The sequence below is a fragment of the Panthera tigris genome, chromosome D1 (genome assembly GCF_018350195.1).
Source record: "Panthera tigris isolate Pti1 chromosome D1, P.tigris_Pti1_mat1.1, whole genome shotgun sequence".
In the NCBI taxonomy this organism is placed as follows: domain Eukaryota; kingdom Metazoa; phylum Chordata; class Mammalia; order Carnivora; family Felidae; genus Panthera; species Panthera tigris.
The window spans coordinates 60,650,099-60,666,980 of NC_056669.1; positions in this window are offsets into that span (position 1 = coordinate 60,650,099).

A 16,882-nucleotide genomic window follows, 5' to 3' on the forward strand; every position below is an offset into this window, starting at 1 on the left:
TACCATATCTGTCTTTTTCTGACTGACTTATTTCACTCAGCATAATACTTTCCAGTTCCATCCACATTGTTGTAAATGGCATGATTTCATTCTTTCTCATTGCCAAGTAGTATTCCATTGTATATACAAACCACATCTTCTTTATCCATTCATCAGTTGATTTGGGTTCTTTCCATAATATGGCTATTGTTGAAAGTGCTGCTATAAACATTGGGGTACATGTACCCCTATGAATCACACTGTTGTGTCCTTTGGATGAATTCCTACTAGTGCTACTGCTGGGTCGTAGGGTAGTTCTATTTTTAATTTTTTGAGGCACCTCCACACTCTTTTCCAGAGCGGCTGTACCAGTTTGCATTCCTACCAACAGTGCCAGAGGATTCCCCTTTTTCCACATCCTGACTAGCATCTGTTGTTTCCTGAGTTGTTCATTTTAGCCATACTGACCAGTGTGAGGTGGTATTTCAGTGTAGTTTTGATTTGTATTTTCCTGATACTGAGTGACGTTGAGCATCATTTCATGTGTCTGTTGGCCATGTGGATATCTTCTTTGGAAAAGTGTCTATTCATGTCTACTGCCCATTTCTCCAGTGGATTATTTGTTTTTTCAGGTGTTGACTTTGGCAAGTTCTTTATAGATTTTGGATACTAACCCTTTATCCAATATGTCTTTTGCAAATATCTTTTCCCATTCTATGGTTGCTTTTTGGTTTTGGTGACATTTAGTTTTGTTGATATTTTGAAAGTCATACTGGTCCCATAATAAACAGCCTTATCCCCCCTCCCATACCCACATGCTTTCTTCTTTTTATTTTTATTTATTTTTAATTTTTAATGTTTAGTTTTGAGAGAGAGATTGACAGAGTGTGAGCAAGGGAGGGGAGGAGCAGAGAGAGGGGGAGACACAGAATATGAAGCAGGCTCTAGGTCTTTTGTTCTACCCACTTATACATTGGGGGAGTTCTCAGGACCCAAGACCTCAGCCACCAACCAATGTCAGATTCTTGACTTCGCTGGAGAAAGAATTCAAAGACGAGTTAGAATAAAGTATAAGCATAAGATTTATTACAATGCAAAAGTACACACTCCCAAAGTGGAAGTGCGGGAAAACTCAGAAAATCCAAGTGATGCCAAGTGGATGTTAGGCTCTGATGCGTATGGGAGGTTATCATTTGGGGACTAAATATTCCTATGGGGTTCTGGGAATAGCAGGGGATATCTAGGAACTCTACATAGTATTACGCATGCTCTATGGTCAGTACTATGCAGAGGCAAATTTTGCTCTTGCGGATACTCCATATGTGGCCAGGACCTACTAGGAGTCTTCTGGCATTCCTAGGGGAGGCGTCATTCTCAGTCATTTAGTGCAGAACTGGCTTTTTGTGCGCATGCGTGCTGCAGTTAAGTCTACTTGCTGTCTTGAGAAACCACAGAGCTGTCACAGGTTGGCTTAATCACCACAAACTGTCAGATGTCAGACTCAGTTCCCTATTTTTTTTTGTTGTTGTTGTTGTTACTCTTGCAAATATCCAGCGCTTCCCTAGTCTGCCTGCCTCACCACTATTATAGATACCTGAAGATTATGGAGTTTTGTGATCAGGAAAAATAACCCTTAATTCAGGGTCCATTGAAGAAAAGATTTGAATACGTACAACAAACTGGGCATCGATATTGAGTTACAGTGATGACACGTGTGTTTCCACTTACTCTGTTGAAGTTTCATATCCAAAATTTCTGCTTACTGTGATCATTTGTACTTCAAGGTCCTAGGGATGGATATTCTCTTTTGAACATTTAAACAGATGAATATGTGGATATATAGTTGATCCTTGAACAGCATGGGGGTCAGGGGCTCTGAGCCCTGTGCTGTCAAAAATTTGCCTATTATTTTTGATTCTTCAAAAACTTAACTGCTAATAACCTACTGTTAGCTCTACTGATAACATAAATTGATTAACACATATTCTATATGTTATATTTATTATATGCTATATTCTTACAATAAAGTAAGCTAGAGAAAATAAAATGATTTTGTGTTTTTTTAATAAAGTTTATTTATTTTGAGAGAGAGCATGCACAAGCAGGGGAGGGGCGGAGAAAGAAAGAGTGAGAATCCCAAGCAAGCTCCACACTGTCAGCACAGAGCCTTACATGGGGCTTGATCTCATGAACAGTGAGATAATGATCTGAGCTGAAATCAAGAGTTGGCCACTTATCAAACTGAGCCACCGAAGAACCCCAAGAAAATAGATGTTAAAATAATCATAAGAAAGAGAAAATACATATACAATACTGTACTGTATTTGTTTAAAAAATCCATGTATAACTGGGCTCATGCCATTCTAACCCATGTTGTCCAAAGGTCAATTGTATAATATATGCACATTTGTAGTGAGAATTATATAAACCCAGAAAACAATTTAAAAGAATACATACCCAAATTAGGAGTCTTAAATGTAGGATGGATGGAAAAAAAGTATGGGAAAGATATAATGTAGTTGTATCTCTGTGGTTTGATTTTTTTTTTTTTTAACAGAGCCAATGTACTCAGTATACTTGTGTCACTGTGTAGCTTAAGGGAGGCAAATAAATAATGCAGTTACAATTGTACTCATCAGAAAAAATATAAACCAAGAAATTACAAAGAAAATGAGGCCTCCCATGTCTTGTAAAACATTAAATTTTTCTATCCTCTTAAGATTACTTTTCTATATCTCTCTGCATAGAGAACTGGTCATTTACTTAGTTGATGAAGGTAACAACTCTGTGTCTTTGTTCATAGTGGTATTTCTTCACACATACACGCCCTCAGCAACTTGGTTAGAATTGGAGATTCTGCTCACATATCAGTTCCTGTGAGAGTATAATTCTAGGAACTTTGAACCACCATCGACATCTATCCTCATTCCATATGGCACATGAACTTGTCTTTTATTTCTTGCCATTTTATATTTTATATTTTTGTATGTCTTTCTCCTTTATTGTAGTGCACATTTTTCCTTAGCAGAGGCCATATCTTCTATATTTGCCATCATTTCAATGAATGAAAAAAAAAGAGAAGCAAAAAGAAAGCAAGGGAGTGTTATTATTTTTCTGTCCAATAATGTCAGTATAAATTTAAGACAACCAGTGAATTGTCATAAGTTTATTAGATTCCACACCAATCCCCAAATACTGTTGTACATTCATAGTTTACTGATTATAATATTGAATCTTTCAGACATAACCAGGGATCAGTCTCCAACAAAAGCAAATTCTGTCAACATTTTGCTACTTATTTAACTACACGTTGGAGAAAAAAGGGAATAGAGGAAAGAAACTTCACATCTTATTTCCATGAAGAATAAGATAAATGGCCTATAATGTATTCTGGCTAAATCTTACATACTTTATCTATCTCTTTACAATAAATAAATAAATAAATAAATAAATAAATAAATCGAAGAGATAAACTAATATGTATTGAGCATATATGAAGGTTATGTTCATTGTATTGTAGGCATTATCCCATTTGATACTTTTTTTGAGTTTTGATTTTATATTTTAATTTAATTCCACTATAGTTAATATACAATGTTATCTTTGTTTCAGGTGTATGATACAATGATTCAAAAATTTTATACATTAGTCAGTGCTCATTGTGATAAGTATACTCTTCATTCTCTTCACCTATTTTTCCCACCCCCACCCACCTTCTCTCTGGTAACCACCAATTTGTTCTCTATAGTTGAGAGTCTGTTTCTTGGTTTGCCTCTCTATATCCTTTTTTTTTTTCCCTTTGTTCATTTGTTTTGTTTCTTAAATTCCACATATGAGTGAAATCATATGCTACTTTTCTTTTCTAACTGTGTTATTTCACTTTGCATCATGCCCTCCAGATCCATCCATGTTGTTGCAAATGTCAAGATATCATTCCTTTTTATGGCTGAATAATATTCCATTATATTAGTGGATATATGCATATATATCACATTTTCTTTATCCATTAATCTATAGATGGACATTTAGGCTTCTTCCATAATTTGGCTATTCTAAATAATGCTTCAATAAATCTAGGGTGCATATATCTTCTTGAATTAGTGTTTTTCGTATTATTTGTATAAATTCCCAGTAGTGAAATTGCTAGATCATATTGTAATTATATGTTTAATTTTTTGAGGAATCTCCATACTGTTTCTCATATCCAATTTAATTCTTAAGGAATTTTATTGATATGTAATCATACCATAACACAGTTAAGAAAACTAGCTAAGAATGTTCAGTTCATTTGCCTAAAAACTATTCTAGTATGAATTCATTGCACTGGAATTTGAACCCAAGTAAAATTACAAATTTTTAATCTTTACATTAACATTGTAAACTGAGGAGTCATATAGTTACATATTGTTAAGTTAAACTATTAGTTAAGTTTTGGAGGAGTCAACTTAAAAGATGAGCATGTCACAGGATTTTGTTAATGTAAAATGACATAATGAATTTAATACTGTTTTAAGCTGCATGAACCATTAATCAGATATCATCTATTTCTAAAATTTGCTCAGAATATGGGACTGATTCATCTACTCTCCTACCCATCACTCCATCGGCCTTCCTCTGATGGACTGAATTAAGCAGAGATGCCCATGCATAAATTCAGTTTCAAGGGAGTTGCAATCTAGTCCCAAAATAGAGTGGAGATTCTGTTGCTTGTAAAACAGAAGCAGTTGTATAATTTTAGTATCCACAGAGCCTTTTGTTCTACTAAAGGCTTTTCAGTTGAAACTTGTCCACTCCTCTGTGTATGTATCTAAGCTCAGCCAGCTATCAGAGATACAGTCAGAGTTTCCTTGAATTTATCCACCTGAGTCTTTCTTGGGCAGTCTCTGTTCCTGTGGAAATCCCCACTGTCTCATCCTGAGCTACATTCATCCCTTATGCCCATGGGTCCCCTACTCCTTATGTGGAATTAGTGGCTATGGTTCTCTCAGGCTTCCAGGAACCATCTATATCCAGGAAAAACTAAAAGCTTATTTTGTCTCAGATATATAATTTGGTAGCTCCTATGACGCTTAGGAAGCACCATCTCCAATTTGAGCACTCCATGAGCAAGAAAGCAAGGCACTGAAAGTTAATTAAGTAATGGGGAAACGCAAGTGGCTATAGACTTGAGTAAGTCTGTTATGGGGGAGCAGGGCTAAGCTTGGAGGAAAAACAATGACCAATTTGTCAATGGAAAAAGGGAAAGAGAATGTGGGTTAAAGAAAAGAGATTGTGGGTGGTTGGACATAAGGATTTGGTTGAGGTGGAAAAAAATGAATTTTGTGGGAAAAAATACATAATGTGGTAGAGTACTATGAGAAGAGATATGTTGCAGTATTTTAGATAAGTGGAAAGAGACTATTTGAATAGAATTATGAGAAGACTTGGATTATTATACAAACAGAGAAAGAAAGAATGTCGGTAATGTGGTGAACAATGGGAACCATAATGTTTTGAGGCTGGAAATAGTAAAACTGTCTGAGAGGTACTCTGGGGGATTTGAGCAAAAGGTAAAGAGTCAAGGGAGTAGGGGCAAAATCACATGTAGAAATCCATCTTCCTTTCCCCACACACTGGAAAGAAAGATCTTATGAGTAATGGCAATGGCTTTCCTTTCATCCTGAGATCAGTAAGCAGCAGTTAACACATTTTAAACACAGGAATGATTTACCTTGCTGATGTCTTTAAGAATTTACTGCTATAAGAAAAATTCATTTGAGGGAATGGCTCAAAAAAGAAAAGAATTAGATGAGTTAAATGGCTAATAAAATAGTTTAGAAGAGAAATCATAGTAGTGATAAAAAGCAGAAGTGAATTCCTATTCTGGACATAGGAACAAGAGGACATGTTAGTGGGTTAGGTTGAAGTGAGAAGATTTGACTAATCAAGGACAATGCTTAGTTTTTATATTTGATCAGCTATGCAGCATGAGTTACAGTTACTAAAATGGAAATATTAAGGCAATTATCAAGAATTCTTTCTTGGCCATGTGACCTTTGTTGTGCCTTTTAGACATACAAGCAGAGATATTCAGTGGACTGTTTCATACATCCTCACTCTTGTTGGAGATTCTTAGAGCTCTTCCCACTTCACTCCCTTCTCTGCCCAGCAAAACCTTTTCCTTTCACGACCTGCCTCCCTCAGTTTTGTTCTAGACCTATCTTTTTGGTAAAATTGTAAAGAAAAGTGAGAAAACAACACCTGCCCAGGTAAAATTTGGGGGCATTTGCAGGAGAGCACAAGGGAATTACATAAGGAAGCCGGGAAAACATGCTCTGCAGTCTGAGTAGGAAGGGCCATTTATGAATTATATCCATCACTCTAATTCTTAGTGTGTGACTAAGGGTCATCACAGTACAGAATCGGGCTACTTTCTGAAATAGGGTTAACATGTTTCAGTAGAAGTTACGGAAGGTTTAGAAGCAGGGGCTTAGATTCTACTTCTAATGATTCTTTTGTTTGGTCAGTAATATTTCTGAACCCAGGCTACTCATATATAACATGGCTTCTGTTGATCTCATATAGATATTTAGTAGTTCAAATATGATAATAAATGTGTAAATAATTTTAAAGAGTCAAAAATACTCTTAGATATTGGGATATGATTATAATTCATGAATAAACTTAAGGAATTAGATAATGATAATTTTTTTTCTTCTTTAACTATGTAAAGATCTCCATTATAGGCAAATTTCTCTTATGAAAGAATCATTGCATTATGAGGAATAAGGCATAGATGGTTAACTGATTAGGGCTTTAGTAACAAACATAAGATGTTGTGTGTTTGTTGTGATAGAAAGAAGGCATAGCAGCAAAAGTACAGATGAGTAAAATACTGAGCTAGTGAAGTGTCTGAAGGAACTGAATTTATTTTAACATTCCTTTGGTCTTAGGGACTGCTCACTGTAGTAGGCTGGACTTGGATGTTGACCAAGCTAGTCACAAGGCTGCAGCAACCAGACAGGTGATGCAACCACTATTCTGGGAAATTACCATCTACATCTGTGTGCCTTTAGGCAAACCATTTAAGTCTCTAAGCCTCAGTCTACTTACCTATAACATGCCTCTCTTTTGATGTCATTGGAGATATTTTATGGTACAAATATGATAATTAAAATGTAAAAATTCAAATTGAAAGAGGACTGTGGTAAGCATTTTCAAACATTGTTTAATTACCTGTAAAATATTGTGACATAAAGTTAAGTCACTTTGTAACTGAAATACACTAAAACTGAATGAGCAAAGAAGCAAAAATAAGAAAACTAGGAGAATGGCACCAGCTATTTGCAATTATAATGGGCCATTGGATCATAGTCTGAGGGTGTGGGGGTACTAATTTCATTAGTTAGGATCATGAGAATAGGATCAAGGTTTCCTAAGGGTACTATCACCCAAAAGGGTTGGGCTTACACTTAAATGGGATAAGATTGTCTATTACTTTGACCTTTGCATCCATTTTCTGCATTCTAAAGATAACTTGTTTAGAATTTCTTGAGCACATTTTGTGCGTAATAAGTACATGATAGTTAATAAATTCTACATGTCTCTGCAGAAGAATGAAACCGGACCACTTTCTTACACCACTCACAAAAATAAATTCAAAGTGAATGAAAGACCTAAATGTGAGAGAGGAACCATAAAAATCCTATAGGAGAAAACAGGCATCAACTCCTTTGACTTTGCCGCAGCAACTTCTTATTAGACATGTCTCTGGAGGTAAGGAAAATAAAAGCAAAAATGAACTATGGGGACCTAATCAAGATAAAAAGCTTCTTCAGAGGGAAGGAAACAAATAAACAAAACTAAAAGGCAACTTACAGAATGGGAGAAGATATTTGCAAATGACATATTAGATAAAGGGTTAGTACCCCAAATCCACAAAGAACTTATCAAACTCAGTACCCAAGAAACACAAATCCAGTGAAAAAATGGACAAAAGACATGAGCAGACACTTTTCCAAAGAAGACATCCAGATGGCTAACAGACACATGAAAAGATGCTCAACGTCACCCATCATCAGAGAAATACAAAACAAAACCACAATGAAATACAACCTCACACCTGTCAGAATGGCTAAAATTAACAACTCAGGAAACAACAAATTTTGGCAAGAATGAGGAGAAAGGGGAACACTTTTGCACAGTTGCTGGGAATGCATACTGGTGCAGTCACTCTGGAAAACAGTATGGAGTTTCCTCAAAAAATTAAAAATAGAATTATCCTATGACCCAGCAATTGCACCACTAGGTATTTATCCAAAGGATACAAAAATGCTGATTTGAAGGGGCACATGTGCCCCAATGTTTATAGTGGTGCTATCTACAATAGCCAAATTATGGAAAGAGCCCAAATGTCCATCAATTGATGAATGGATAAACATATGGTATATATATGCAATGGAATATCACTTGGCAATCAAAATGAATGGAATCTTGCATTTACAACAACATGGATGGAATTAGAGTATATTACGCTAAGTGAAATAAATGAGGCAGAGAAAGACAAATATATGATTTCACTCGTACGTGGAATTTAAGAAACACAACAGATGAACATAAGGGAAGGGAAGGAAACATAAGACAAAAACAGAGAGGGAGGCAAACCATAGGAGACTCTTAAATACAGAGAACAAACTGAGGGTTGCTGGAGGGGAATTGGAGGGGGATAGACTAAATGGGTGATGGGCATTAAGAAGGGCACTTGTTGGGATTAGCACTGGGTGTTATATGTAAATGATTAATCACTGGGTTCTACTCCTGAAACCAATACTACACTGTATGCTAACTAATTTGAATTTAAATGCATTAATTAAAAATGAAAATAAAAAATAAATTATACATGTGTCTATAAGAAAAATATTATAAGAGTTTCTATCGTTACTTCCTAGCTTGAAAGCATCTCCAAATCCTGGTACAAGGAGATTTAGTAAGAGGAAATTAATTTCACTCAAAAAATATGGAGATACTTGATATTCAGGTTTGAGAAGTCCAATTTTTCATATTAAAGCTAAGACTTACAGAAGTTAACTATTCAAAGATAACAGAGGTAATATGTAAAAGAGTGGGCAATGGTAACCAGGTATATTTTCTTTCCATTGAGGCAAAGTAGACCTTATTCTCTAGATTTTGAGCTAAATCATAATCAAATAGATGTTTCAATTTAGGTATAGAATAAATAAGAAGTTTGCATTTCTTTGTTTCCTTTACTTCTATTGGAATGAATGTCAGAAAAAGTTTGGGCAATGAATTAATTGAGATAGTTTTCACAAGACCAATCTACACCTCACACTTAAAGGGCTATATACCTATGATGAAATAGGATAAAAAGTATATCAAAATCCCTTGATTAAGTGTACATTCCTAGTAAGCAAAATGTCTTCAGAACTTTATATAAACTAGAGTAAGAGAGATGCCAAAAACTAGACTCTTGCTGTCCCATCTAATTCCCTAAGAAATAAGAGGAAACACAGTTTTAATACTGAAGCTTAAAGGTGTACACTCCAATTGGAGAATAGAATGTATCTGAGGCAATTAGCATGTCGGTTCAAAGAAAATCTAAACTAATGTTTGTACAGATACTATTTTAAATCATTCCCCTCAAAACTCCCTTTGGTTAAATAATGGGAAGCTGAAAAACATAAATAAACACCTTTTATACAATATTATGGCTAGGATTCCCTGAAAAGAAGAAAAAATATATAAACAATTAAAAAATTAAAAACTTTGTCAAGCCATAGTTTAAAATTTTTTTATTTAAGGAATAAAATTATTTCAAGTAACAATGAAAAAAATAACAACAGACTGTAGTTTCCAATGATTTTAAAAGCAAAAAAATCTGAAAAATGCACTTTAAAGATGAAATGAGATGGGAAAACAGATTTTATAGCAAAGGCACAGATGAATGTTAGAGAAAACAGAATGCTAGAGAATAAATATATACATGCAGTTAAGGTCGATACATGACAAAGACCTTATTTTTTACATTCTGACCATGTGGTCTTATTTCCCACAACAAAAGTCTAAGCTCCAGGGCAATTCCCATCTACTCTGGGAAGATGATTCCCATCTACTCTGCTCTATGTACATTGCCACTTGAAGAATTGATTCAACTTTTCTTTGTGAAAGAGGCCTCTTTTCTTCTTCTTCCCTAGTCTCATTCACTCTTCTTATCTTTTCTCAGTGCCAGCTTTTTCTAACTGGAGTATTTAAGAAAACTAAGCATGCAATAATTTATCTGAAGTTTTCTCTTATCCACTTAAGTAGCTGGCTTCTCTAAGTTGACCCTCAATTTTGAAAAAACAAAACAAAACAAAACATTTTGTCCCTTTTAATAAAAAAATGGACATCATGTTTCTTGTAAGAAAACAATGAAGAAAAAATTTACACACATAAAAACTTTGGCATGTAATAAACTCCCAGAGAGTGGTAGTGAAGGTGATCAACACAGAGATGGAGAGTAACAGAAATGTATACGAGGTAGACATGACTCCTTTGTATTAATTAAGTTTTTCTTGGAAACAGATGCCACCCTCACACTGGATAATTTCAAGAATTTGATAAAGAGGTCAGGAGTCATTAAAAATATATAGGCAATATTTAGGAAAATGAAGAAAATTTGTATTTATATTTGTATATTTATCTGTATATATATTTATTTTATAGTATTCCAGATGAGATGTTTGCTACCATCACTAGTCCTGAAGTGGCAAAGGAAAAAGAGTTTACCTGAACTCAGGAAAGGCATCGCGTGGAGAAGGACACCTGATATACACTTGTCCTTTCTGTAGAGAGATACAGCCATCATGAAGGGTTGATAGGAACCCAGGGAAGTAAATATCTAAACTGTATGTTCTTCTGTATTCCTGTTTCCAGCTCCCATCACTGACCAAGTCAAATGAGAACCCAGATAGTGAAAGGACCCATTGAGGCAATCCACTATGATCAAAACACAGAGCAGGGAAGATCTGGGAAATAGACAAAACATGCCCTTCTCACAGAAACCACTTTGACTTTTATATTTATATCCACTCTCAGGCTTGTGATTTAGGTAGTGCTTGAATATGGATATCTGCCCATCACATTCTCCCCATCATAGTGAATCATTCAAAATTGAACTTATGACCAGTATTGTCAAAGATGTGGGCAGTGGAAAATAAAATTGTGTTCTTATTTCCTTCCATTGTATACCTGAGTAACATATAGACCATATGGCAAGGGAGTATGGATACATTGACTATTAAAAATCTTTTAATTTGGGATCCTTGATTGTATCAAATTTATATGATATCAAAGTGATTTCAATTAATATCAAATAAATTAAGTATAAGGAGAATTGTGAAACATCCATCCAGTGAACACAGTAAGTTCATATCATTTGTCTGGCAATCCATGGAGAAGACATTTGAAGATGGAATTGTGAGGGTTTGCAACTGTTAATGTATAAATAATGTCTTATTTCCATAGACTATCAGTGGATGGTGAATTTCTTTAGTAATCGAGTATGTTTTCTTTAGGAAAACTATTATTTATATTGAGGTCATCAATTCCTGAAAAATTCCTGTTGTGCTACCTCATTTCTTCTAGACATTGATGCAATAGTATTTGAGACTCTCAATAGCCCTCTTGCCCCTGCATTCCCAAACTCTCAATCCTGCTGCAGCTGGAGTGGTGGAGAAAAACAAACCAAAATGGTGGGTGGCACTGACAGGGTTACAGATACTGTTTTGCATTTATTGCAGGGCCTCATATCTTGAAGGACTGGAGGAGACTTATGAACTGATCCTTCTTCCTCTGAGAATTAGAATGGTCTCTGATGACAAGTGGAACTGTTGTACCAAGTACATGAGTGAGTCCTGGGGGAAATAAAAGTGAGACTGTAAGAGGAAATTACAGAGGGGCACTTGAGAGACAAAAGAGAGGAGGGTGGACACCCAGAGTGTGGGAAGGAGGACCAGAACACTGTTGGAGAAGAGAGACATTCTCAGTTCATCAGAGGATATAATTTTCACTAAAATACCTTCATTGTTCATGTTCATTCCTATAGCATTCAAGCCAGACTCAGACTTTTCAGGCTGGACGTGCCCAGGATGCCCTAGATTTTTATGGTAGGTGGTCTCTGTGTCCATGGGTGGGATATGATGCTTATACTGGGTGAAGGATTATTTTTCTGGTGTAACATAATAGGGATTCCAGAATGGGATTAGGATTGTACCAGATAACCTTCAAGGTCTCTTCCAATCCCAAGTATCAGTGGTTTTTAATATGACATTAATTATGACTCAGAGGTCTATGGGTGCCTGGGTGGCTCAGTCGGTTATGTGCCCGACTCTTAATTTCGGTTCGGGTTAGTTTTTTTTTTTCATGGTTCCTGAGATCAAGCACTATTCTGACTATGTTCTGACAGCACAGAGCCTGCTTGGGATTCTCTATCTTCTCTCTCTCTCTCTCTCTCTCTCTCTCTCTCTCTCTCTCTCTCTCTCTCCTGCTCCCCTGCTTGCACTTTCTCTCTCAAAAAATTAAATAAACACATAAAATAAGAAAAAAATATTAATCAGAGTCTAAACCCCAAATTGTAGCTCTTTCTGGGTTTTTAGTTTATAATCTGACTACTCAAAATCCATCCTCCTTCTCTGGGAAATGGTAGAAGACATCACAAGATCATGTGAATGAATTTGAAATATAGGATCAGAAACAAGAGGAATTGGACAAAAATTGAACCAAGGCCAGCATATAAGGAGCTGTGGAAAAACACGCAGAGCAAACACTAGTGAATATATGGAATGTAGTGATTATATGTTGTGGCAACTTGAGAGCAGTAACATGGCTGCTCAGATTCCAGGCTCCCTGTAGTCCCAAAGACCTCATTCCTGTTCTTGGAGAGACTTCCCATTTCATCCTGGGTTCTGACTTTTGTTTTTCCTCCACAACTGACACTGAGTAGAATGAAAAGTATAGAAGTAAGGCCATCATGATTACCCAAAGAATTTGGGGGTGGAGAAAAAGGTTATGAAGTAATTTATATTATGGCTCCACTGAATTTTCAACTGGATGAGATGGAGATGAAACTGGCATCATTCCCACCCCTCAGGTTACCAGGTTAGGTCACTTTTGTGAGATGCCCACTCTGGGGTGTTTCCTTTCTGGAAGGATACTTCAGAATCTCCTCATAGCTTCCTACCTCCTGTGACTTTTCAAAGAAATACTGCTGTTGTCATATATTGTCTTCATCAAATTACCATTATTTTATGGTCACTATATATAAAGAATCTATGCTAAGTATTCTGATTACTATATCTCCTTTAATCTTAGTCAATCCTGTCAATGATTTTATCTTCAGTTTACAGATGAGGCTACTTTGGTACAGAAGGAAATAAGTCATTTGCTCAACTGAAAAATCGAGCAAGCATTAGAGCCAGACAATGTCATTTATTTATTTATTTATTTTAATATATGAAATTTATTGTCAAATTGGTTTCCATACAACACCAAGTGCTCATCCTAAAAGGTGCCCTCCTCAATACCCATCACCCACCCTCCCCTCACTCCCACCCCCCATCAACCCTCAGTTTGTTCTCAGTTTTTAACAGTCTCTTATGCTTTGGCTCTCTCCCACTCTAACCTCTTTTTCTTTTTTTCCTTCTGCTCCCCCATGGGTTTCTGTTAAGTTTCTCAGGATCCACATAAGAGTAAAACCATATGGTATCTGTCTTTCTCTGTATGGCTTATTTCACTTAGCATCACACTCTCCAGTTCCATCCACGTTGCTACAAAGGGCCATATTTCATTCTTTCTCATTGCCACGTAGTATTCCATTGTGTATATAAACCACAATTTCTTTATCCATTCATCAGTTGATGGACATTTAGGCTCTTTCCATAATTTGGCTATTGTTGAGAGTGCTGCTATAAACATTGGGGTACAAGTGCCCCTATGTATCAGTACTCCTGTATCCCTTGGATAAATTCCTAGCAGTGCTATTGCTGGGTCATAGGGTAGGTCTATTTTTAATTTTCTGAGGAACCTCCACACTGTTTTCCAGAGCAGCTGCACCAGTTTGCATTCCCACCAACAGTGCAAGAGGGTTCCCGTTTCTCCACATCCTCTCCAGCATCTATAGTCTCCTGATTTGTTCATTTTGGCCACTCTGACTGGCGTGAGGTGATATCTGAGTGTGGTTTTGATTTGTATTTCCCTGATAAGGAGCGACGTTGAACATCTTTTCATGTGCCTGTTGGCCATCTGGATGTCTTCTTTAGAGAAGTGTCTTTTCATGTTTTCTGCCCGTTTCTTCACTGGGTTATTTGTTTTTTGGGTGTGTAGTTTGGTGAGCTCTTTATAGATTTTGGATACTAGCCCTTTGTCCGATAGGTCATTTGCAAATATCTTTTCCCATTCTGTTGGTTGCCGTTTAGTTTTGTTGTTGTTTCCTTTGCTGTGCAGAAGCTTTTTATCTTCATAAGGTCCCAGTAATTCACTTTTGCTTTTAATTCCCTTGCCTTTGGGGATGTGTCGAGTAAGAGATTGCTACGGCTGAGGTCAGAGAGGTCTTTTCCTGCTTTCTCCTCTAGGGTTTTGATGGTTTCCTGTCTCACATTCAGGTCCTTTATCCATTTTGAGTTTATTTTTGTGAATAGTGTGAGAAAGTGGTCTAGTTTCAACCTTCTGCATGTTGCTGTCCAGTTCTCCCAGCACCATTTGTTAAAGAGACTGTCTTTTTTCCATTGGATGTTCTTTCCTGCTTTGTCAAAGATGAGTTGGCCATACGTTTGTGGGTCTAGTTCTGGGGTTTCTATTCTATTCCATTGGTCTATGTGTCTGTTTTTGTGCCAATACCATGCTGTCTTGATGATGACAGCTTTGTAGTAGAGGCTAAAGTCTGGGATTGTGATGCCTCCTGCTTTGGTCTTCTTCTTCAAAATCACTTTGGCTATTCGGGGCCTTTTGTGGTTCCATATGAATTTTAGGATGGCTTGTTCTAGTTTCGAGAAGAATGCTGGTGCAATTTTGATTGGGATTGCATTGAATGTGTAGATAGCTTTGGGTAGTATTGACATTTTGACAATATTTATTCTTCCAATCCATGAGCAGGGAATGTCTTTCCATTTCTTTATATCTTCTTCAATTACCTTCATAAGCTTTCTATAGTTTTCAGCATACAGATCTTTTACATCTTTGGTTAGATTTATTCCTAGGTATTTTATGCTTCTTGGTGCAATTGTGAATGGGATCAGTTTCTTTATTTGTCTGTCATTTATACAGACAAGCCCCAGGCAAGAGAAGCAGGGATTGGTGGTGGTAATAAGCCAGGCAGATTGAGGAAAATAGCAGGACCTTAATCACCAGGTCATACAACAGATGAACAGTATTTCACTGTAATATGAGTAGCCAGAAAGGCTGAATTTATCTCTGGAACTTGCTTGTTTGACTTCTACATTATGGGTCTTCTGTTTCTTAGAAAATTATCATTATTTATCATTCCAGCCAAATATCTGCTACAATCAGGGTTTATCTGCATGGAACTAGAGAAGATTGAAGGGAATTTGAAGTTCCCAAAGGGCCACAGTAGACTTTACAAGACAGGAAGATACCAGTTTATTCATTTACAAGGGGAAGCAATCTGTCTCATGGATTGTAAATTCTCAAAACAGCATTTTGGTGAGCAGGGATTCTTGGCACTTGATGGGCACTTGATGGGGATTTTGAGAGGTGGCTCCTCTTTCTTACTTCAGAGATGTTTTTCCTGAGCACATAAATACTGGAATCTGCTGGGGGAAATATATTTTCTCATTTGTTCTTAGTAGGAAAGATTTAGGATCAAGGTCAGAAGCTTTTTCTGAGCACTATAGTTTTTTAGTTATTTGTGTTGTTTTTGCCTTGAAGCATGAGTTTTCACTTTATCTTTCCACAAATCCTATCTATTTTCTATTTTCTTTCTTTCTTTCTTTCTTTCTTTCTTTCTTTCTTTCTTTCTTTCTTTCTTTCTTTCTTTCTTCCACAAGGTACCACTCTCTAAATGACTGATCAGATCTGAATCATAATAGAAAGAAGGTTGTGCATCTTTAAAATCAGAGTCAGAGGTTGAGGCACCTGGGTGGCTCAGTTGGTTGAGCATCCGACTTTGACTCAGGTCATGATCTCGCGGTTCGTGAGTTCGAGCCCTGCATTGGGCTCTGTGCTGACAGCTCAGACCCTGGAGCCTGCTTCAGATTCTGTCTCCCTCTTCCTCTGCCCTTCCCTGCTGGTCCTCTGTCTCTCAGTAATAAATAAACATTAAAATTTTTTTTTTAATTAAAAATCAGAGTCAGAAGCAGTTATACTTTGCTTAAATAACATATTTTATTACAATGAGAACATTATATGTAAAATTACATAGTTCATTATTACAACTTTTAAAATTAAAAATTATTTTAATTAAGTCAGTTTAACCCATGTTTAGTTCTTGGGAATCTAGTCTGAGACAAGGCCTGTGGCCTCAATTATATAACTGCAGTTATGTTAGTAAGACCTGCTTATGGTAATACATACTGTTGACCCATACTTGCTTGAATTCTGTAGACATCTCGCATGCCATTCTACTATTATTGAAAAAGCTCTGAAGCTTAGGCAGAAAAAGGCATTGTGTGTAAATCATAGCAGGAGTCATTAAAAAAAGATTAATATTAACATCAATAGCTCTTGCCAAGAAAATTCTGGAAGAAAAATATAAAATGAAAGATGTCATCCTGAACAGGTTGTGTGCGTGCTGCTGTAGGTAGTCTTTAGAAGATTGTCTGTATTTTAAGAGAAGGTCAACGAGTCTGCATCTGAGAGGCAGGAGGGAAAGAGTTGTTATACAGTATATATTTTACTTAACCAACAATACTCA